General features: G+C 38.0%; 1 protein-coding gene and 1 pseudogene across 4 annotated transcripts in view; one reads left to right on the top strand and one right to left on the bottom strand.

The window, feature by feature from the left end:
* The window catches only part of OSBPL1A (oxysterol binding protein like 1A), a 198,782-nt gene extending 189,518 nt beyond the window's left edge, over nucleotides 1-9,264 (bottom strand). The window contains exons 1-2 of one of the 4 annotated variants that reach the window (XM_011360422.2): nucleotides 9,124-9,264; nucleotides 7,901-8,017 (exon numbers count right to left, since the gene is read on the bottom strand). The gene's annotated coding sequence lies outside the window, so the exon portion shown is untranslated. Of the gene's footprint in view, nucleotides 1-6,660; nucleotides 6,704-7,900; nucleotides 8,018-9,123 lie in introns of those variants that run through there. The other 3 variants (XM_011360424.2, XM_011360420.2, XM_023530800.1) reach the window with 3 other exon arrangements.
* A 12,617-nt stretch (nucleotides 9,265-21,881) lies between these two features.
* Nucleotides 21,882-22,000, top strand: LOC111739936 (annotated as a pseudogene).
* The last annotated feature ends 3,219 nt before the right edge of the window (nucleotides 22,001-25,219 follow it).

Raw genomic sequence — 25,219 nt, 5'->3', positions numbered from 1 at the left:
TCAAGAGATACATAGACATGAACAATAATGATATACAACGTATCAAAATTTTTGGGACAAGGCAAAAATGGTCGTAAGAGGAAAGTTATCATTACAAGCCTACCTTGAAAAATAAGAACGAGCCCAAATAAACAACCTAACGCTTCATCTTAAAAAACTAGAAAAGGAAGAACAAATGAAGCCTCAAGTCTTCATAAGAAAAGAAATCATCAAAATTAGAGCAGAAATAAATGAAATTGAAAACAAAAAAATAGAAAAAAATAAATGCAACAAAAAGCTGGTTCTTTGAAAAAGCTAATAAAATTGACAAACCTTTGGCTAGACTCACTAAAGAAAAAAGAGAAAGGACATAAACAAAATCAGGGATGAAAGAGGCCAAATTACAACTGACACCACAGAAATACAAAAGATCATACAAGAATACTATGAAAAAGTATATAACACCAAATTTAATAACCTAGAAGAAATGGACCAGTACTTAGAAAAATACAATCTTCCTAGACAGAACCAAAAAGAATTGGAAAATCTAAATAGACTGATCAGAAGTATGAAAATTGAAACAATCATCAAAAACCTACCAAAAAGTAAAGGTCCAGGACCAGATGACTTCACCAGTGAATTCTACCAAACATTCAAAGATTTAACACCTATTCTCCTCAAACTCTTCCAAAAAAAATCGAAGAGGAGGCAATACTTCCCAACACATTTTATGAGGCCAATATTATCCTGATACCCAAACCTGGTAAAAATAACACAAAAAAAGAAAACTGCAGACCAATATCTCTCATGATGCAAAACACAGATACGAAAAACCTAAATAAGATACTAGTGAATTAAATACAGCAACATATTAAAGATTATACACGACGATCAAGTGGGCTTCATCCCAGAGGCACAGGGATGGTCAATATATGCAAATCGATTAATGTGATATACCACATAAACAAATTAAAAAATAAGTCATATAATCATATCAATAGATGCAGAAAAAGCCTTCGACAAGATACAGTATGCATTTATGATCAAAACACTTAAAATCGGTATAGAAGGAAAGTATCTTAACATAATAAAGGCCATCTATGACAAACTCTCAGCTAATATTATACTTAATGGTGAAAAACTAAAAACCTTCCCTCTAAAATCAGGAAAATGGCTATCCACTATCGCCACTGTTATTCAATATAACATTGGAGGTTCTAGCAAGTGCAATCAGACAAGAGAAAGATGTAAAAGGCATCCATTTAGGAAATAAAGAAGTGAAACTGTCACTATTCGTGGATGACAAGATTCTCTATATAGAAACCCCTAAAGACTCCACAAGAACACTACTAGAAACAATAAGCAAATACGGTAAAGTTTCTGGATACAAAAATCAATGCTCAAAAATCCATAGCATTCCTATACTCTAATAACGAAGTGTCAAAAAAAGAAGTGGAAAAAATAATTCCTCTTGCAATTGCAACAAAAAGAATAAAGTACCTAGGAATAAATCTAATGAAACATGTGAAAGACCTAAGAGGGTCTAAACTACAAGATTCTATTAAAAGAAATTGAAGAAGATACAAAGAAATAGAAAGATATTCCGTGTTCTTGGATTGGAAAAAATCAACATAGTTAAAATGACCATATTACCTAAAGCATTATACAGATTTAATGCAATCCTGACATCAAAAACCCATTGGCATTTTTTAAAGAAATAGAACAAAAAATCATCCGATTTGTATGGAAGCCCAAAAGACCCCAAATTGCCAAAGCCATCCTGAGGAAAAAGAATGAGGCTGGAAGCATTACTCTGCTTGACTTCAAATTATACTACAAAACGACAGTAATCAAAACGGCATGGTATTGGCAGAAAAAACAATATCATGTGGGACAGAATTGAGAGTCCAGAAGTAAACCCATATTTATATGGAAAAATAATTTTCGACAAAAAAGCCAAAAACATACAATGGAGAAAGGAAAGCCTCTTCAATAAATGGCGCTGAGAAAACTGGAAAGCCACCTGCAAAAGAATGAAACTAGACTGTTGTCAATCACCAAACACCAAAATTAACTCAAAATGGATTAAAGACCTCAATATAAGACCTGAAACAATAAAATGCATAGAAGAAATCATAGGAACTAAACTCAAGGACCTTGGACTTAAAGAGGATTATGAATTTGACCTCAAAAGCAAGGGAAGTAAAAGCTAAAATAAATGAATGGGACTATATCAAACTAAAAAGCTTCTGCACAGCAAAAGAAACAGTCAACAAGGTAAAGAGACAACCATCCGAATGGGAAAATATATTCGCAAACAACTCCACCAATAAGGGCCTAATATCCAAAATATACAAAGAACTCATACAACTCAATAACAACAACAAAAAACAAACAAACGATCTGATCAAAAAATGAACAGAGGACCTAAACAGAAACTTCTCCCTAGAGGACATACAAATGGCCAACAAATATATAAAGAGATGTTCAACATCACTAGCTCTTAGAGAAAGGCAAATCAAAACACAATGAGATACCATCTCAGACCTCTTAGAATAGCTATAATCCACAGGACAAGTAATAACAAATGTTGGAGGAGATGCAGGGAAAAAGGAACTCTGACACTGCTGGTGAGACTGCCAATTGGTACAGCCACTATGGAAAACAGTATGGAAGTTCCTGAAAAAACTAAGAATTAATCTACCATATGATCCAGCAATCCCTCTACTGTGTATTTACCTCACAGACTTGAAAACCCATATCCAAAAAGATATTTGCACACCAATGTTCATAGCAGCATTATTCACAGCAGCCAAGACATGGAAGCAACCGAAGTGTCCTACAATAGATGACTGGCTAAAGAAGCTGCGGTACATACATACAATAGAGTATTACTCAGCCATAAGAAGAGATGAAATACTGCCATTTGCGACAACGTGAATGGACCTCGAGATAATCACACTAAATGAAATAAGCCAGACAGAAAAAGTTGAAAATCACATGATATCACTTATATGTAGGATATAAACCTAAAGGCAACACAACAAGACAAAGAGACTCATGGACATGGACAATAGAGTAGTGGTTACTAGAGGATAAGGGGGAAGAAGAAGGTAAACGGGGTAAAAGGGGTCAAATATGTGGTGACAGAAAGAAATCTAACTATGAGAGGAGAACACACGATGTAAATATATATGCCTTACTGTTAGAGTGTACAGCTGAAACTTATTGGATTTCATTAACCAATGCCATCATAAAAAAATAAATTAATTTTAAAAAATCGAGCTTCAAAATCTGGGACACTAGAGACCATTTTGCCTTATATTTCCTCTCCTTCAAGGTCCACTAGGAAGCTAGGCTTCTAATTATATATTGTGGAGAGCAAATTTATATTGTTGTTTTATAAACACTGCAAATTAATTAAAGTGGTGTCCATACTTGATAGTCCATGCCACTAAATTCCCACTCAGTACAGTGGCTAAATGCTAACCCTGACAACTCTTCAGATTTTGGCAGAGACCCTAAAACTTGTAATTTAAAGGGCAATCCTGACTTGTTAAATATGGTCGGAGGTCTACTATTATTTGAATTGCTACCTTACTATTCAAGTCTAATTTCTACAGAATCAAAGGAGAAAATTCCTGGAGAAAACAGATAATAAAGTTCAACAATCAGAGCTAATTCGCTCAAGTACTATTAAACTCAAAATATAATCAATGTGTCCTTTGAGTTCTTAACCCATTTCCCGTTTAGCAGAGCGTTAATTTAATTTTACATAAACACACTCTTTGAGGATGAAGAAAATCGATTGGTTTCCAAGGTGAAAATATAAAAACTGTCCTTGGAGTTATCTCTAAGCAGAACTTGTCTCTAATCCTAATGTAACAAATGTACACATAAATCAGATTCATCAAATGAATCTCTGGCTAACAACTGTTCAAGAACAATGTTAACATCACACTTAGGAATGCTATGTTTTCTAGGATTTGACATTTTCAGCCATCGAGAATTACCATATCTTATAAAAGGAAATACCACTACTAAAAATAGAACGCTATAAATAGAATGATGTCATTTACTTCCAAAGACTGGATATACTAGAGCAATGCAAAAATAATAATAAAAGCGAGATATTTCATGGCAAAATTTGGGGGTAAGATTAGGACTGTAATCTGCAAGTTATTTCGTGGTAAATGCTGCAGCCACAAGCACCGCTGGCAAGTATTCTAGGGGCAAAGGAGAAATAGGTTAAAGGTATTTGAAAAGTTAAAATTCAAAGAATCCAGGGCAACTTTATTCAATCATACATATAACACTTAACTGGACTTCATAAAACATCAGCAAAGTATAGCCATTGATCAAATATTAAACAATTTTCATATGATAAACAATTCTATTCCTAGGTATATGCCCAAAAGAACTGAAAGCAGGAACTCAAAGAAATATTTGCACACCCATGTTCATAGCAGCATTCTTCACAATAGCTTAGAGGTGGAAGCAATCTAAGTGTCCAGTTATGGATAAACAGAAAAACAAAATGTGGTATATGTATATATACATACACACATATACCCATATACACACAATGAAATATTGTTCAGCCTTAAAATGGAATGAAATTACAATGTATGCTACAACATAAACTGCAAATACATTATGCTAAGTGAAATAAGCCACAAATAAAAGGACAAATATACTATTCCACTATTCTATGAGGTACATAGAGTAGACAAATTCATACAACAGAAAGTAGGGGGTGGTTACTAGAAGAAGCTGAGGAAGAGAATAGGGAGTTAAAAGTTTAATGAGAAGAGTTTCCATTTGGGAAGATGAAAACGTTCTAGAGATGGATAGCAATGATGGTTACACAAAAATGTGAATGTCCTTAATGCCACTGACTAGTGCACTTAAAAATAGATTAAAAGGTAATTTTATGTCATGTGTATTTTACTGCAATTTAAAAAAAAAGGCCGGAAGCATCTGAACTGTGGTTCTCAATTGCCAAATAGTATTTATACTATTGCAAAAGCCAAAAGGAGTCTAATTATTCAAAAATTGATACAACTCTATGTTGATTATTTTTTAAATTCTCAGACACAGATTTTATGATTGGTATTACATCATAAAATTAAATGTGATTATGAAAAATTAAATGTGATTATGAACAAATATATACATTTTACAAACTAAATCTTAAAAACAGAAAAAAGAAATTGAGAACCATTAGCCTAAATCATTTTTCTGATAATTCAGCATTTCAACTAACATTCAGGGATCAATAAAATCTCAAATTTGATAACTCAGAAACAAAAAAAAACAAACAAAAAATAGTGTGCTTAGCACTGCATTCCAAACTAAGCTAACCACTCAACAGTATGGTTTTCTAGTGATATTATACTCTTTTAACATGAGGAAAATATTAAAAATTAAAGTAATTGTGTAAACATGGCAATACCAAGAAAATAAATTTTGCTCTTAATCTTGTTATTTTCTAGCAACCAGTAAGTTTTCTGATATGATCATATATACGCATGTGTATATATAAAACTATGACATTTGTGATAATAAATGCATTTTTGTTTTAGAAATTGGTAGACAGATCCATATTTAATCTAATACTGATTATAGAGATGAAGAAACTGAAAAATACAAACGTTACTTGCTGAGTGTTATATGACAGTAAAGCCACGACCAGAATCTAGAACTTTTAATTGGGGGTGGGGAGGATGAAAATAATAATGATGCTATATATTTCATAAAACAAATCGGCCTCTAAATTTAAATGGCACTGATCCTAGTTATTATTCATGTGTGAGCACTGAGAAAATTGACTCTGAATTATGGCTTAATCTAATTTTAAGAAACTTTACGAACTGAAATTAGATATCCAAAATATGGCAATTTAAAGGAAACAACATATTATAAAGTTTATTTTGGTAAGCATTCACTCTTAAAAATATAAAATTAAAGTAAAAATCAATTTTTAATTCAGTGAAACTTTTTCTCTAACTTCCTCGATGAGACTTGGTGCTCGGATAAAGGGCATCCTCTCTTTTGAAGGAGAAATGATAGAGAACTTCCTATCATTGTAACAATTCATACCACAGTTTGTAAATCACTGAAATCAATATAAAATGTTTATACCTAATTATTATGTACTTTATATTTGACATATTTACATTACCTTCTCTTATTCATATTCATTACATACTCACGCTGACTTGGATACCATACAAACATAATAAAAGAACAATCCTACTCACAGGATATTTATTTTACCTTTATTCAGTTGAAAATTTTAATGATTATCAAAATTGGTGAAAATTAAATAAGCTTCATGTCCTTCCTTTATGAAATTGTTTGAACTAGCCTTATGCTTCTATACATTTTATCTACTTCAAAAACCAAAAACCCTTAGATGCTCCCTTGATTTGAATTTCAACTTGATTCTGAAAGTTACTAACTACTACTTCAAAACTGGTTGGATCCATAAAAGCAAAGGGCAGAGAAGTCCACAAATTAGATAAATCCAATTTTAGATAATAAAAATACTAACAAGAAGGTTAATTGTTACCTTTTAATGACAAAAAATCCTTATATTTTAGACAAAATGTATTTAAATGATTCCCATTTTTATTTTGCATTTGAAAATAATCTTCCAAAATAATGTATAATACTGACCAGTTATGCACCATATATCCAGAAGTTTCTCTTTAAACGAAAACTTAAATAAAAAAGTAAAAACATGTGGTTACTTGCCATTGTCACATGATAGGAAAATGTACAGTTAAGGACTGCTTTCACTATGTGGTAATTTCCTATTTTCTGGCTGATGAATCAAAGAACTCAGATAAAGTAAGTTCCTAGTACAACCTCTTACTAAAAATATTGTTATACTTGCCCACTAATTTAGTCAGGTATGAAGAACATCCTATAATTATATGGCATTAAATAATCAATATATGCTGTACAGAGTACATGAATGTCTTTTTCGACACCTCATTAATAAATTCTGGTAAGACAGACATTAGATGGTGCCTCCTACACTGCTAACACCTGCCCTCTTTCTAGAACTGGAAAGAATTTACTAGTCATCAATGAAGTTCATACCATCAGGCTTGACTTGAAAAAACTGACAAGGTACTGAATCATTTCAAATTTCTAACATGCACTCGCTTACTCTTTCTCCTCCATTTGTTATTAGTTAAGCTGATTTCTAATGACTACTTTTCTCAGTGAACACATATAATGCATAAAAACTCAGCTTCTGGTAATGTGAAGAGTTAAGAAACTGCTGCAAAGACTTCTAATTAAAAATCTGACTAAATTATATAGATGTATCTCTAAGTAAAATAAAAACAAGATTTAATAGACACTGCACCATGTTATTACTCAAAAAAATTGGTTTTATTTTGTATTTTAATTTTTTAAAGTTGGTGAGAAGAGTAAAATAATCACTTCTACTTCCATTACCCTTTTTTAATTGTATTAAATTTCTTGAGGTGACACTGGTTAATAAAATGTTTCAGGTGCACAGTCCTATAAATACATCATCCGTATATTGCATCGTATGCTCATCATGAAAGTCAAGTCTCCTTCCATTACCATATATTTGACCCCCTTTTCCCTTTCTACCTGTCCCCCACCCCCTTTCCCTCTGGTAACCACCATACTGTTGTCTGTGTATTCTTCTATCTACCTAATTGTTGCTTCTAACTATCATTTCCCTTTGTTTTAGGGAAAAGAGTAGGGAGCAACGTTTTTACAGAAAGAATATCTAGCTGCTCTGAATTACAGGTGTAAATACTGCTGCAATAATAACCGCAAGACAGCTGCCTCCAGAGACAAGGGTTAGCCACCCACTACAAATTTCTGCTGGTGAACAATGAGACATTTAGCAAGTGTCATCTGATAAACAGACCTTTGCAAAACCCTGTACGGAGATTCAACAACTGCTTCAGATAAATCTACTCAACTTGCAGTAATTAACTCCTATTTTGAATATCAGTTGCTCAATGCTGCCAGAGAGCTGCTCCGCCTGGGAGAAAGAAAAAGGTGATAGTTAACTTTTAAAAAGGAATGTTACTGATAGTTTTCTCATTTTCCCCCATATTGTAGAGTCCCTAGTTTAGAACTAGAAGATGTGTTTTGTAACTATTTTGTAACCATTCTGTTATTAATAGAGATCTTTAAATTTTCATCTAAGTATTTCAGAAATTATACCTACCACACTGACAGAAAAATAAAAATCCATCATATCAGAGTTAGAACATTGCTAGCCCTCAAAACAAATCAACAAAGTATTTTCCAAAAGCTGGCTTAAAGAACTGATGGTATTCCGAACTCTATATCCAGAATGCATCAACTGCAACGGTAAGACTTAAGTTTTCGGGGGGAAAACTCATCACTAACTTTAATGCTAATTTAATATTACCAACTAGCCACAAAAGTTTAACAGCCAAATTTTGCAACCCTGAAAAGCAGCCTTGATTAAGTTAACTTACTATCACAATGTCAACAGTTAAATTTCACAATATAGTCTGCATAAAGCGATGATTTTAACAACTAAAAGCAAATATTAACAAAATCAAGACAACTCTTTTCATTGCTTCCTGCCATTGGAGCCACCGGATAAATGAATCCTCGTTTCTACTGTGCAGTTGCAATCTTTCATAGTTTCTAAATCCCTTTGAGTCTTTCATCCTTGTTGAATTAACCACGCTGTCCACTATGAGAATGGTCACATGAACAGCTCGTGACTTCCCTTGTGAATCAATCCTCCCCGTTAGTAGGAAACAAAGTTACGATGCACACATCATAGTACCGAGAAAGTACGCAGCTGACGACTAGGTAGGGAATGCATGTGGCACCAACCAGCACGAAGTCGTGGCATCACGAATGGAAGTGCAACAAATGCCAACATCTCGCTACTTTTAACAACTTCCTTACAGTTCTGAAGCAGCCAGCGGCGGCCAGTAAACCGATCTCGGACTTGGAGGCCAGCATCGCCACACCACGACTCTGACCACGCTCGGAGACGCGTGGGAGAGGAGATGTATCTTCCCCACCAGGCGCGGGCAGACCTCCCCCGAGCACTACGCAGGGTAGAACCCGCTCGCACCGGACCGAGCCTGGGAAACTGACCTATGCAGCCGCCCGGGCACCCGGAGCTGCAGGGATGGGGGCCGCGACCGCAGGCTAACCGTCTGCTCGCCCCACGTCGATGCAGCAGCCCCGCGGAAGGACGGTCTCAAGGCTCCCAGCACCAAGAACGGGGCGGAGCGCAAGGGAGCGGGGCACGACTCCGCGGAGTCGTGGCACCGCCCCTTTGTGCCGCTGGCCGCGCGAGCACGCGCGCCTGTGTTATTTGTGCCAGGCCTGTGCAGCACGTGACCCACGCTCGGGCCTCACGGCGCACGCTCGCCCCCTCCGCCCGCCCCCGACACCGCACGTCCCGCCCCTGGCCCACTCCAGTCCCGCCTGGACCACCGACGCGGGTTCCAGGCTTTGCCAACACCTGCGAGGAGGGAAAAGCCTCCGCGCTCGTCCCACCACACCCCGACCGGAAAAAGGGGGTGGACCCTACCCGGAGGACACTGAAGAGCTGTGTGGGGGAGAAGACGCCCCGCAAACTGAAGCAAATGTAAATACTGGGTTAACGCGCTGGAAATTTGTTATTAAACGAATATATAACCCAACTGCCTAAATTTTTTCTTTTCCGCGTGGTTGCAGCTACCCAGGAGGAACTAATTGATAGTGTGAATTAGCTACGCCCTTTTTCTTTTCACGTGACAAAGGATGGTCTTAAATGCTATACAGGTGTAACTGCTCTGGGGTAGATGTAAAAGGATTTACAAAATTTCCTTCACTTTTTCCTCCCATCAAATAATCTTTCTTAAAGAGTCCGCCTCTTCAGACTCAATGCACTACAGGTATAGTCAGGGAGTTAACATAAGTCTATTATGTGCAGGTTTAAACTAGTATAATTACAACTTTCTTTAAAAATTATGCATAAAAGAAAGGAAATTATGTGCAAATAAAAAATTGTTCAACTTTCTTGTATTTTCCAGTAAATTTAATGAATATGTTCTTTTGTAATGAAAACTTAATAAATAGGTATCATTTTTAAGGGACTGTAATTTTTACACTTTATTTTAGCCAAAAGGCCAGTAAGCGATGGGACTGTAGTTTTTTATTCAAGTCTAGGAACATGTATTGAGAACAGTTGGTCATTGCACTACATGTGATACATCATGTGGCAAATCTCTTAGAATGGCTGGAGAGCACCGCCTTGCCTGTGGATCCCAGGCTAGCATTATCTTTTATTAATAAAAAAGGCACTTGACTAGCACAATACTTCAACTGCAAAATGTATAGTAACCTCTGCAGTCATATTTACTTTGCAAAGAAGAAACCTCAGGCCTTATTTTCGAAGGATGTTGAATTATCTTCAGAGCCAAAATAAAAATTGACCATTGACATAATTTTCCATATGATTCCACGAAAACCTTTATTCTCAATATGACGATTTAATTGCCTGAGTTCACTACTCTCATTTTGCAATTCACTTTATTCTCTTCTTGAATTTGTAAATGAAAACATTCCCTAGCCAATAGGAAGGCGAAGGTAATAAAAGGTAATTGTTACGATGACCAATAAGAAAAGTTCCAATCTCGATAAGAACACTATGTAAACAATAGTGTATAAAGCCACTTTAAAATGAGGCTGCAGCTATTCCATAAGAATTGCCTTGCACATCAGCAGCACGGCATCATGTCTCAAACGTTGGAATATCAAAAACAGGGCAAAATAACCTTTGGACTGGACCTAGGACAACATTGTATCCCAAAGAACTCTTTGCAAAGATAACAAAAAAGGAGTTATTATGACTACTGGACTGAAATTAAAAACACTGTTTAGAATTAACATCATTATGCTATGTTACCTGCAGCAATAGAAACACCTTCCTTCTATTCATATAATGGTTCCCCTTCCCTTTCTCACAGATACCCATTTCCTTTGTCTCTTAATCAGAAAATTATTTGAGCTTCTGCCTAAATTAATGATTCCTAAATAGCTATTCTTATGGATCTCAAATAAACATTTGTTTGCCTCTCATTTTGAAAAGCCCTTTTATTTTTAGGTTAACAGCTAACTGTACAGTATTTTTATAGGTGTCTCTTTGGTATTTATGTAAATAATCTTTAGAAAGATATATCTCTGGGACTTTTATTGAAACCTAGTACAGGTATCATAGAACACTCCTATCCAATGGAAATTTCTGCAATGACTGAAATGTTCTAGAATTCTATTTGTCCCTTACAGTAGTCACTAGCCACATGTGCCTTCTGGGCTCTTGAAATTTGGCTAGTGTGACGAAAAATATGAATTTTTAATTTTATTTAATTTTAATTAATTTTACTTTAAATAGCCACATGAGGATAGTAGCTACCATATCGGAGAATGCTGTTCTAGAACAACAAAGCAATTACTATATTGTCCCCAATCATGTCATTGCAGACATAGAATCTCTGGAAACAATAAATATTTTCTCCAAACTCTTCTCTGAGCTTATGAGCATGTAGATATTTTAACTTTGCAGGTGGAGCATGTTAAAGTAACAATGTCATCCCTTTCTACAATCCGTGTGTAAGTGGGGATAGAAATGGAAACTCTGGATGGATGGAAAAGGGATTTGGGAGTAACTAACCCTTTGCCCTACCATTCCCATGCCTGACTGACCCAATTGAAAAATTAACCATGGTCTAATTAACTTTACACCACAATACACTTCTCCAGAATTGCCCATTGCCTGGTTCAGACTGGATTTGCCTAGGATTCTTCTGTTTGCTTGTTTTAGGAAACTTAGGATCCCACAATTCTCTACCACTATTCCCCTCCCCACATCCCAACAATTCTCTCCAGAATATGATTCCCTCCAGATTACAGTACCTGATGTTTGTGTCTCTGTAGTTTCGTCTTAAGCCTGAAACACCCCAGAATGCACTTCGTGCATTGCATGTTTTAAAAACACTCCCCTGGTGCCAGTGTGACTTTGAAGTGCTGTGGGAGCACGCTAAAGGCTTGTTAAATCTTATTAAAAGGAGGATTTTATGGACTGAGACTTTGGGGAGGGCTTTGGGTAATTATTGCCTGTAATGCTGAAAAGTAGGTCAGATGTCATCAGGCAAATCCAGATAAATTGTTGAGTAGGGGTAAATTAACCATCCCTACACCTACATATTAACACTTTGTAGTTGTTATTAATTCCAAACCAGGGCTATGAGGTCATTGGGGGATTTTTCTCTCTTAAAAACTGTCTAATTTTTTTTGTCATTTGTACCATTACACTCAGTTTATTTAATAACTGAAATAAATGAGTTTGTATATTTTCACATATTAAATTATTTTTATGTGTATTTAATTCTGTGCTTATCTCTCTTTTCTTAGGAGTATGACAAACAGATGTCCAAACAACTGCCTTCTATCAATGATTGATTTTGCTGGGTCTCCATATAAAAAATTTAGAAAGGTCCCCTATATCTGTAGTTGCCAGGTTGTAAGTATTCACACTGGCTAACTTAAGCAAATAGGGAATGTATTGCACAGGATCAAAGAAACAGCTGAAAATCTGGCCTGGCAAGACAGGGAAAAGGGCACTTCCTGGCATCTGGGTAGAAGGAGCTAGTCTACAGTTTTTCAAGGGGTGCTACCACTGGGAAAGAATAAGCTTCAATTATTTTTGTTTTCTTATCCTTTTGTCTTTCTTCAGAAGATGCAGAAGAGTAGAGAGAGAGGAAAGGAGGGAGGGAGGGAGAGAGACTTTTTGGTTTATAGGACAGGGCAGCTTGACTAATAATCCCACAAAACTATCTTCCACAGGAGAGGTAGCTCTCCACCTACACGCACACACACACGCACACAATCCTGGTGTAGTGCTATTAACAGAAGAAGGGGCGATGAATAGTAGGCAGCCACAATCACAAAAATACCCTTTTTTTTTTGTCTTTCAATCAAGCTCTTCACTCCCATAAGGCAAGAGCAGCTTGGGCAATATTTTGAGGTCCACCTTTAGCCCTTAGTTCTATTTATAATGAATGAATATACCCTGCTTTTCCATCCATAATTATCTAGTCAAGCATTGTGTCTGACAGTTGTACTACCCTTTCTCGGAAGCCCCAGGAAAACTGCCCTGTCCATCGCCCCCTGTTGAGAGCTTCCTTCTGCAACCTATTATTCTGGGCTCAACAGAAGGTGTAGTAGAGTCAGGACCTAACTAAATGGCACCTTTCTATTAGGTTTACCAAAGGCCTGGAAGATCTTCTTTGCCCAACAGAAAATCTCTCTGCTAAGTAGCATTAAACCACCTAGATTCTCTCTGGGAATAGGAAGTATATAAAGTACATTCTGCAGCAGGGTAGGTGAAAAGTGGTATATAGAGGAAAGAGAAGGCAGACAGAAAGCTGAAACCATAGGGCAGCAAGGAGAGTAGAAAAAAGCTGATCAGGAATAGCAGAAACAAGAGCAGAGAGAGAATAATTAAGACCTCAATGCGGAAACACTAGAGTGGAGAGAAAACGGTGAGGATCCGTGCTAAGAAGGTGATAACTGGTGCCTGCAGCATTATCTTCGACAACCTTTCGGAATAGTACAGATGTTGCTGCTTTTATCTCTCTGTATTGCTGAAATAAATTCTTACTCTTTAACTGATGTAACCTGAGTGTTTCTTTGTTTCTTAAATTCAGAGAGAGCCTAACACACCACTACTGCCCCCTTTCTTCCTCTCAGCTCTCTTATTCTTAATCTCTAACAAACAACCATGTCAATATCATCTTTTCTTCAATAGCCACCTCTTCCTTCAGGATCTGTACTGCTATTTGCTCTTCCGAGCCTCCTAAAATACATCTCTTTTCCAGACCTCTACTAGCCTCCTAGGTGACTATCTATTCCTGAGTCACCTGTCAACACCTGACGTGGTCAGGTCAAAGGTCCCACCCTTGATGAGTTGCACAGCATGAGATATTAGTTCATTTACTGAAGTCACAAAAATCTAAGTGAGGGGAATTGATGGGCCAGTCTTTAGGCCTGAATTGAAAGTATGGAGCAAGTCACAGACTCCTGGATCTTAAATTTGGAAGAATCATTAGAAATCATCTAGTTCAAACCTAAAGCCAGATTGTTCTCTACCATATTCTAAAGAGGTACTTTTCCAGCCTGAGACTGGGAAATTCCTAGACTGGCAGATCGCTGCTTCACAGTCCAGCTTGAGGGGGAGCAGTACAAGCCGCTCCAGAGTGGCACCACTTTGGCATGTAAATCATTTTGAGTTGAATATAATTGGGGCCCAGTAGACTCAGGAAGAACTTTTGGCCTCCCCTTTAGCTGCCTAAAATAATTTAGATAGGGGGCCTGCAACAGGATGAGAGCTATTGAGATAACTTTTTATATCAGAAAGATTTATCTGCACAGCCTAGCAGACCTTGTTTACCAAATATTTATTTTTCTCATCTTCCTATGAATTGTCTTCCTCCCCTTTGAAGCCCCAGGTCCTACCCACTTCTTAGCTTGGGATGGTATATAAGTCTCAATTATCTGACTGCTGGGAAAGGCTCATATTTTTATAGGGCTCCGATATGTATAAAATTTATTATTCTCCTGTTAATCTGTTTTATGTCAATCTAATTATTAGACGAGCCAAAGAACCTAGAAAGAAAAGGGGAAAAGTTTTCCTCCCCTTCAAACTCAAACCACTTCCCCCCACCTGCCTCAACATTATCACTGTTAGAGGTTCCTGTTACTGGGGCAAATGCTGGCTCCACACACCTCTCACCTGTTAGGCCTCAATATAAAGTTTAACTACCTTTTCATAGGCTATTCTTCTAAAAAGTTAAAGGCAGCTAGCATGAGCCGCCTTGATTTTAGTTTTCCTTGTGTTCCCAGATGCTCCAATCTGTCGTCAGTTCCAAATCGTCGTGGCATTCTGACACACAGTTTGTACTTTCCTCTCTTAATACGTAGCACCCAGAATTAAGCAAGTCACATCAGTTGCTAGGAAGCTAAAGAAAGTAGAGAAATCAACTGTGCTAATCCTATGGCTTTTTTTCCTCCCCAAAACTATAATCTGACCTCTCTACTGCCCTCTGATGGTAGCTACTTTTCTCAACTATAAGAATTAGAGAGCAGAGAGAGATTGGAGAAAGGAGGGTGGGAGTGCAGCAAAAAAGTAATATATTTATATGCAAATTCTTGGCCCCATGAAATTTATAATCTAATTGGAAGGCAAAGTATACAATGAAAACTAACAATAGTCAGGACTAAAATAGAGAAGACTTTTAGAAATGGTAGTATTTACACTTAGCCTCAGCTTTATTTTTTGTAATAATTTTTTATTTTTAAATTACAGTTGACATACAATATTATATTAGTTTCAAGTATATAACGTAGTGATTAGACATTTATATAATTTACAAAGTGATCGCCCCAATAAATCTAATACCATCTAATAACATACATAATATTATTACAATATTATTAACTATATTCTCTATGCTGTACTTTACATCCCCATTTCTATTCTGTAACTACAAATTTGTACCTTTTAATCTCTTCCTTCCCTTCACCCACTCCATCAACTCTCCTTCCATCTGGCAACCATCAAAATGTTCTCTGTATCTATGAGTGTGTTTCTGTTTCATTTATTTATTTTGTTTTTTAGATTTCACATATAAGTGAAATCATATGGCATTTGTCTTTCTCTGCCTGATTTATTTCACTCAGCATAATAACCTCTAGGTTTATCCATGTTGTTCCAGATGGCAAGATTTCATTTGTTTTTATGGCTGAGTAATATTCTATAGTATATATATGTACCACTTCTTTATCCATTCATCTCTTGATGGACACTTAGGTTGTTTCCATATCTTGGCTGTTGTAAATAATGCTGCAATAAACATAGGGATGCATATGTCTTTTCAAATTAGTGTTTTGCATTTCTTCAGATAAATACCTAGAAGTAGAATTGTTGGGTCTTTCTTTGTCTCTCGTTCTAGCCTTTGTTTTAAAGTCTATTTTTTTCTGGCATAAGTATTGCTACTCCTGATATATTTTTTTTCCATTTTCATTAAATATCTTTTTCTGTCCCTTTTCTTTCAGTCTCTGTGTGTGTGTGTTTCAATCTGAAGTGAGTCTCTTGCAGGCAGTGTATGTAAGGGTCTTGTTTTCTTATTATTCAACCACCTTATCTTTTGATTGGAGCATTTAATCTATTTAATTTAAAATAATTATTGATAGGTATGTAGTTATTGCCATTTCATTATTTATATTTTTGATTTTTTTTTTCTTTTTAAAGATGTCCCTTTAATATTTTCTTGTAATATTGGTTTGGTGGTGATGAACTCCTTTACCTTTTTCTTGTCTGGGAAGCTCTTTGTCTTGATTCTAAATGATAGTTTTGTTGGATAGTGTAATCTTAATTGTAGTTTCTTGCTTTATATCACTTTGAATATTTTATGTCAATCCCTTCTGGCTTGCAAATTTTCTGTTGAGAAATCAGCTGAAAGTCTTATGGGAGCGCCTTTGTAGGTAACTAACCGCTTTCTCTTGCTGCTTTTAAGATTCTCTCCTTGTCTTTAACCTTTGACATTTTAATTATGATGTGTCTTGGTGTGGGCCTGTTTGGGTTCATCTTGTTTGGGGCTCTCTGGGCTTCCTGGGTTTGTATTTCCTTCAGCAGGTTAGGGAAGTTTTCCATCATTATTTCTTCAAATAGATTTTCAATTCCTTGCTCTCTCTCTTCTTCTTCTGGTACCCTATGATGCAAAATGTTGGTATGCTTGATGTTGTCCCAGAGGCCCCTTAAACTCTTCTCATTATTTTGGATTCTTTTTTTCTTTTTGCTGTTCTGATTGGATGTTTCTGCTACTTTATTTTCCAAATTGCCGATTCGATCCTCTACTTCATGTAATCTACTGTTGATTCCCTCTATGTATTCTTCATTTTGATTATTGTATTGTTCATTTCTGACAGGTTCTGTTTTATATTTTCTATCTCACTTTTTATGTTTCCTATCTCTTTGTTGAAATTCTTACCTTTAAACTAGTGCTTTGAACTCTGCATCTGGCAGATTGTTTGTCTCCATTTTGTTTAGTTTTTCTTCTGATTTGTTCTGTTTTTTCATTGGGGACACATTTCTTTGTTTCCCCATTTTGGCTGCCTCCCTGTTTTTGTTTCTATATATTAGGTAGGTTGCTGTGTCTCCTGGTCTTAGTAGAGTGGCCTAATGTGGTATATGTCCTGTGGGGCCCACTGGAATAGTCTCCTTGGTCACTTGTGCTGAGTGCTCCAGGTGTTTGGATTGTGTGCGACCTCCTGTTGTAGTTAAGTCTTGGTTGTCATTTGCAATAGAAGAGATTGGTCTTCAGGTTGATTGGTTGTGAGGACTGGCCTGACGACAGTAGAGGAGTTGTTGTACAGGGGCTGAACTTACGAAGCAATATTTGCTTTAGTTGGGCTCTGGTGCCTGCCCAGTCTGCTCTTTGGATGTGTCATTTGTAAAGGTGCTTGGATGGTGCTCTGGTGTGGTCTGAAGCTGACCACCAGGTGTATTTGTTCTGGGGCCTGTGGAATAGGCTCTGTTGCAGGCCAAAGTCAGCTGTTGCCTGTGCCCTGCCCAGGGCCACTTAGTATGAGCTACAAAGTGACCTGTAGGTGGTTGCCACTTGTGCTGGGCTTGGAGGTACCTGGGAGAGGCCAAGCTATGAACTGAGGCTGGTGGCCACTAGTGCCAGGATTGGGGCTACTTAGTGAGATCGTACGAGGCATTCCAAGGCCAGATGCTGCTTGTTTGGGTTTTGAGAGATTTTAGGAAAGTCTGCAGCATGAGCCAAGAGAGGCTGTTTGTATGGAAAAACTTCTGGAAGCAACTTGACTGGGCCCACAAGTTGGGCAGGGTAGGGTTTCAGAGAATCACCAGGGCAGGGCTAATAGTGTTAACCAGGTTGATGGAGACTCAGATATGGCACCTGCCTGCATCTGCACACTAGGAGCAGGGAGGGCTCAACAAAGATACAATGGCTTCTGCCAGCACCTCTGTCTGGGAGAAAGCTGCTCCTCTAGCCCTTGCCCTGAACCCAGACAACTCAGCTTCTCCCTGTATGTCCCTCATGCCCCTGGAGCTGCCACCCCAGCGCTGGAGCCCCATGCAAGTGAGTCCATCGGTGAGTAAGTCTGTGTGCAGGCCCTTTAAGAGGAGCACCTGTGACTCCAATTTGCTCACCCATAATCTCTCTTAGTTTTTATAGCTGGAAGTTTTGAGGACTCCTCTTCCTGGTGCTGAGACCCTAGGCTGGGAAGCCTAATGTGAGGCTGGGACTCCTTGCTCCCCAGTGGGAACCTCCACAGCCAAGATATCACTGCTTATTTTTAACCATCACATGTGGGTGTGGGACCAGCCCTTTCCACATGTCCGCTCCTCCTACCAGTCCCCAGTGGCTTCCTCTGTATGTCCTTAGTTATAAGACTTCTGTTCAGCTAGGCTTCAGGTGATTTTCCATGATGGTTTTTCTGTAATTTAGTTGTAATTTTGATGTGTTCATGAAAGGAGGCAAGCACAATGTTTACCTACTACACCATCTTGACCAGAACTCCCACTTATCCTCGGTTTCAGATAGGAAACACCAGGAAATAAGAAATGAGTACCTTCAATATAATAAATTTGACATATGCAGTAAGAAAATGAAAATGTGAAGATATACTTTAAGATCTTAGAGGTAGAAACAGATTTACAAATCATCCACAAATATCTGTGACATTTTATTGGATTAGCAATGGAAAGAAGATTGGAATAATGACACGTAAAGACATACCAGAGCAGAGTATTTGTCATTCATTAGTCAATAAATATATATTAACTTAGTAAAGGACATGATTTTGTATTTGAATACATGTGCAAGGCACTGTTTTAGGCTGAAATATTAAAGATGAATCTGATAACAGCCTTACTTTTAAGACTTTAACAACCCAGTAATCCACTAAGACAATATAAACTTGTAAATCAGCAGGTATATTAAGAGATAGAAAATAATAAGAATGATTAGAAAAATTTACATAAAGAAGAAATAAAAAAGAGAAAGTTTTGCTTTGTTTTGTTTAGTTTTCTTTTCCAGCTGAGGCTATTAGTGATCATTTTGCCAAAAAGATGACTTTTAAAGTTTCATTAAGTTAGATGGGATTTGAACATATGGAAATGTTTGGGGAAATGACATGTTCAGCAGATGAAAATTTATGGAAAAACTGAGTAAGCCCGGGGGTGGGGGGTGGACTTAAAAGCTAGTGTAGAGTCTTGCACAGAGTAGACTACACTGCAAATGCATGAAACTAAATATTGACTGAATTCTCCAAACTGCCCAACAATCTTATATCCTTCCCTGTAAGTTCTGAGCTATAGCAGGAGGGGTAGGTAGTTGAAGGAGCCTTTCACACTCAACTGTAGAAGACAGGTGGTTGAGAACTCAGAGATGAGGTTAGACTAGAGCTAAAAATTTGTGATCATCAGTGTAGAGGTGACTTGAAGCCGTGAACCTTGTAGGAGATGCCTTGAAGAGAAATAAGAATAGAGTGAGAATAAAAGGGGCTAAGACTGATCTTTGGTTCCTACTCTTCACTCTTCTTAAATCCCTTACCCTACCAGCTCCCTTGCACACTCTCAACAGACTTCACCTTCTATGTTACCAAGAAAATAAAAGCCATTAGATGAGAAGCCTTCAGACCTCTTATCACTAAACTGATAAACTTAACTGCACCCATGTCCTTTCCTACTTTTCCTTTTCTATTAAAGTAATAGATATACACCCTCTAGTCTAGGGCCAGAACCTCTACCCATATTCAAGATCCCTCCTCACCTCACTCCATCAATTTTCTTTCTCTCTCTTTCTCTCTCTCTCTGGCCTCTGCTACCACTATTCCACTAAAATTGGTCCCTCTGAGGACACCAAAGACCTCTTTATTGCAAAATCCAATGAACCCTCACAAGTCTTAATTTTATTTGACCTTTCAGCAGCATTCAACACCAGTGACCCCTTCCCTCATCTTTGGAATACTCTCTTCCTTTAATTCCCTGAGTTCCTTGTCTTTGACTCTTTCCTTAAATGTTGCAAGTTCTGCCTTAAACTTTACTCCTCCTTATACCCTTGTTTGGGTGAGGTCATGTGCTGCCATGGCTTACCCTCTGTATGCTCATGTCTCACAAATTTATAAGTCATACTAAATACAACTAAAAGGGAGATTCCTAATCCCCTCCCTACAACCTGCTACCCTCCCATATTCTCTTTCTCAGTAGCAAGCACTCTTGTTTCTTTTTCACCATTCTCCCCCATCCTACCTGTTCTCTTATGCTCCCCTTCCCCCCATAGCAACCCAACTCTAATCTATTCTTATTTTGTAGTCAGAGGATATTTCCAAATTTTATATCTGATCAAATAATTATTTTGCTTAAAATTCTACTGTTTTTTAATTGCTTTGGGATGTAGCGTTATAAAGCCTTGCAATGTCTTGACTCATCTCTCATCATTACCACCATGGTATTTTATACTTCAGCAATTAGGAACAATTTTCAGTTCCCTTTATTGATGCAGTCTCTGACACTTTAGGACCTTTGCCCATGTTGTTACTTTGTGCCTTGAACTCTCTTCCATAGTTTTCTCATCCAGCTAAGGCTAAGGCATCATGCAGTCTGAACATAGAAATCACTTCCCTCCAAAGGCCTTCCTTGATCCCCTATAACTGGATGTGTGCCCCGCATATAGGCTTTCCAATTTACCTTGCACTTTTTCTGTGATAACATTTATCACACTCTGCTACGAATGCCTTCTTATTTTTCTATGTCTTTCATAGACTAGAACTATATTGAAGGCAGGGAATGCCTTGTTCACCAGTGTACTCCCTTTATTTAATACAGTGCATGGTACATATTAGGAAATTATTAGTACACACAGACTTGGGGAAAAGTCCTGATACTGAAAATCTTTCTCTGTAAGTGGAGGGCAAGGAAAGACCCAAGAGTTAGGCCACTCCAGTCTGGCAATTAACAGAGATTATTAAGGGAAACTTACATATAAGGTGCATCTTGGACAGCTGCAAGATGACATGGATATCCTCTGCACCATTTGATAGGCACCAGAGAATCATACGGAATAAAAATAGGGGGACTAGTCATGGGTACTAGCATGTGAATGCTAGCAGGTACCAAAATAATATACATGCTTGACCAGTTCAGGACAACAACCTGTTCTAGGAACCAGCAAGTAGCAGGAGGCAATTACAATCAGGCAGTCTCTTTAATGGGGATTGCAGTAAGCAATTTCCCTTTTCTGGCCTGGGTCTAGCTCATGCGACAGACAACAGTCATATCATGGAATAGTCTCACATCCACGGAAATCAATCGATAAATGTTGTTGGATTAATGAATGAACTAGGATTTAAAACGAGTTCTAAGATTTTTTTTCTAAGGTGCAAAGCAGTATAGTGAACCAAAATGTACACAAAATTCAGAATCAGAAAGCTAGATTGAATCCCAGCTCTCTGCCACTTGAACAATCGAGTGATCATGAACTGGTTATGTAACTTTTCTGAATAAAAAGCTCACCAGATACCAAGCACTGTACTGGGTGCTGGAAACACAGAGATAAAGGAAGACATATTAATTGCAATCAAGGAAGCTGAGTCCAAAATAATGTGTAGGAGCAGGAGGTATGAAGAAAGAACATTCCAAGTAGAGAGAGTGACAAGTGAGAAGGACTGTAGGTGAGCGATCATGTTCCTCGTTGTGTGAAGCGAACACAGTTCAGTAAGCCTGGAACATAGCTGCAGAACAGGCAGCTGGAGTTGGAGTGAAGAGATAAGACTTAGTCTATGGCCATGCCACCCTGAACAAGCCCAATGCCATCTAATCTCGGAAGCTAAGCAGGGTCGGGCCTGGTTAGTACTTGGATGGGAAACCACCAAGAAAGACCAGGTGCTGTAGGCAAAAAAAATAAGGGATTGTAAGCTGACAAGATCCTTGCAATCTGTGAGATCAACCAAGGGTTGCCTCCCTTAAAAATAAAAATAATAAAAAATTAAAAAAAAAAGAGATAAGACTGGAGGGAGGAGAAAAAATGGTGTAGATGATAGAGGCTCTGTTCATCCCTCTGGTGATCAAACCAAAGTTGTGACGGAAACAAGGAGCAGCGGCAAGGAAAAAAGCACCTGGAATCTAAATAAACAAACCATACGACTATGGAGAAATTCAAGAAATCACCCTGCAACAGCAGAAGGTGGGACGGGGTGAGGATGCTGGTCTGCCTGGTCCCGAGCGACTGAGATGGAGACTGCAGCAGCGGGAGCAGCAGAAGCCTCTTAAAGGGGCCACCTCCGCGAGCAAATTTTTGCGGTAATGGACCTGCTCGCTCTGAACACCAGTGCCCATTTGGCTGCGCGCAGTGGGCACGAGGGACTTACAGGGAGATATTGTCAGAGTAAGGGCCAAGGCGAGACTCCAATGGTACAGAAGCGCCGGTGTTATCCATTGTTTCCTGTTGAGCCCTCCCCACTCCCTGTGCACTGGTCACAGCACCGCCATAGCTGTGATGTCATCAAACTGGATAACAGAGGTCACTCCGCCCAGAGGAATCCCCCAACTCAGGCCCCACCCAAGCCACATCCAGGAATAGCCTCAGCGAGTCAGGTGCTCTTAGCCGAGCAGCACCTAGACTCACACTGGAGGCAGCTGGTCTTGGTTTCTGGAGTGACTTTTTGAGGCAACTATAAGCACAGCATCTGTGGATTGCTTGCTGAATCTTAACAGGTGGCCCTGGAGGGGTAGAGGCTTGGGCTAAATTTGGCCTGCAGCTGAACCCCTCTCAGGACTGTGACACTGGACACCTACTTCACAAATCCACACTAATAAGACTGGGAGACTTAGGAGCTTTGCTTAGTACATAGAAACAGACATGAAAAAGGCAGCCAAAATGGGAAGACAAAGAAGCAGAATCCATATGACAGAACAGGACAGAGATCCAGATATAATGGAGTCAAGTAATCCAACAGATGCAGAGTTCAAAACACTAGATATAAAGATGTTCAATGAACTTTTGGAACATGTAGATAAATTCAGTGAGAATTTCAACAAAGAGGTAAAAAACATAAAAATGGAAATGGAGATTTAAAAGGAAACCACTCTGAAATGAAGAACACATTATCTGAGATGAGTAGTATATTAAATGGAATAAACAAAGGAATAAACAAAGTGAATAAAGAAGAGGATCATATGCCCTATCTAAAGGACAGAAAAGCCAATCAAGACATTCAAACAGAATGGCAAGAAAAAAGATGCCAAGACTATAAAGATGATTTAAGGAGGTTATGGGACACTATGAAGGCTCCAAATATTCATCTTATTGGCGTAAGTGAAGAAAATCAAGATGTTGAACAGCTGTTTGAAGAAATAATGATGGAAAACTTCCCTAACCTGGTGAAGGAAATGGACATAAAACCCCAGGAAGCTCAGAGGATTCCAAAAATTAGGAATCCAAAGAGGCCCACACCAAGGCACATCATAATTAAAATGCCAAAGGTTAAATACAAAGAAAGAGTTTTAAAAGCAGCTAGAGAAAAACAAATAATTACATATAAGGGAACACCCATACGATTGGCAGCTGATTTCTCAGGAGAGTCTATGAAGGACAGAAGGGCTTGGCAAAAGATATACGACAGAATGAAGACCCATGATCTACAACCAAGAATAATTTATCCAGCAAAGCTATCATTTAGAGTTGAAGGACAGATAAAGAGCTTCCCAGACAAAAATAAACTAAAGGAATTTATCACCACCAAGCCAGAATTACAGGAAATGTTGGAGGGATTTCTTTAAGAAGAAAAAATATGTATCAAAAACAGAAATAAAGAATGGTAAGAACTACATTCCTATCAATAAGTACCTTAAATGGAAAAGAGTTAAGTGCTCCAACCAAGGGATGGAGTGGCTGAAAGGATAAGAAAACAAGACCCCTACATATGAAAAGGAAGAGGATGGAAAAAGATATTGCTGTGATGAACCTAGAGGATATTTAAGTCAGACAGAGAAAGATAAACACTGTATGATTTCACTTATATGCAGAATTTAAGGAATAAAAAGAATAAACTAATCAAAAACAGACTCACAAATATAGTGGACAATTTGGTGACCGACAGAGAAGAGGGGCGTTTGTGGGGTGGGAAGAACGGAATGAAGAGTTAAAGAAGTACAAATTAGTAGCTAATGGATGGTCACGGGGATGGGGAGCACAGCATAGGGAATGCAGTTAGCATTAATACATTGGTTAGGTGGAGGGTCAGGGGAGGGAGGGAGCAATTGGGGGATCATTTTACTAACTATATAGATGTCTAACCAATGTACTGTATACTTGAAACTAATTAAAATTTAAAAAATAAAAAATTTAAAATAAATAAATAAATGAGTTTCAGGAAAATAATTTTTCTGAAAATTTGGTTGTGAATAAAATCATTAATCTCTCTCTCTTTAAAAAAAAGATAAGACTGGAAAGGTAAAAAGAAGTCATATCATGAAGGGAACTTTACACTGTGTCATAGAGTTTGAGATTCATCTTCAAAGCCATGGAATTAAAACCCAAAAGAGCTTTAAGCAGGAGAGCCATGGTTTTAGATTTTTATCATAGATGGAGATAAGTCTGGCGACTAGTTAGAGAATGGGTTGAAAGATAGTGATGTTAGCAGCAAGAACACCAGTTAATAGGAGGCTGCTGCAGTAATAGGAGGCTGCTGCAGTAGTCCACTCAAGAGACAGAAGTAGTGTGAACTTTGAAGATGGGGAAAATTATTAGTTAACTGAGTCGAGAAATATTTAGATGACAGAACAGAAAGAACTTGGTGATTGATTGCATGAGAGGGGTGAGGGACAAGGAAGAGTAAAGAGAGCACTCAAATTTCTGGTACAGACAATTGGCATATAGAGGTGCCTTACTGAGATAAGAAATACAGAAGATGAAAAGGCTTTGAGCAGAGAACAGACATTATCAAAGCGATGCTTTAAGGAGAGAGTTCTGTTGGCAGGAAGCAGATGGGCAGAAGGGAAATGTCTGGAGTCAGGAAAATAAGCTAAGAAGTTCCTGCAGTTGTCTAGTGGTGAGAAGAGAGGGACTGAAGTAAGGTGAACAGTGAGGATAGAAGGGAGGGCGAGGTAACAATA

Source organism: Pteropus vampyrus, unplaced genomic scaffold (genome assembly GCF_000151845.1).
Source record: "Pteropus vampyrus isolate Shadow unplaced genomic scaffold, Pvam_2.0 Scaffold55, whole genome shotgun sequence".
NCBI lineage: Eukaryota > Metazoa > Chordata > Mammalia > Chiroptera > Pteropodidae > Pteropus > Pteropus vampyrus.
Note: the sequence above shows the minus strand (reverse complement) of the source record. Positions and strands in the feature narration are given on the sequence as shown.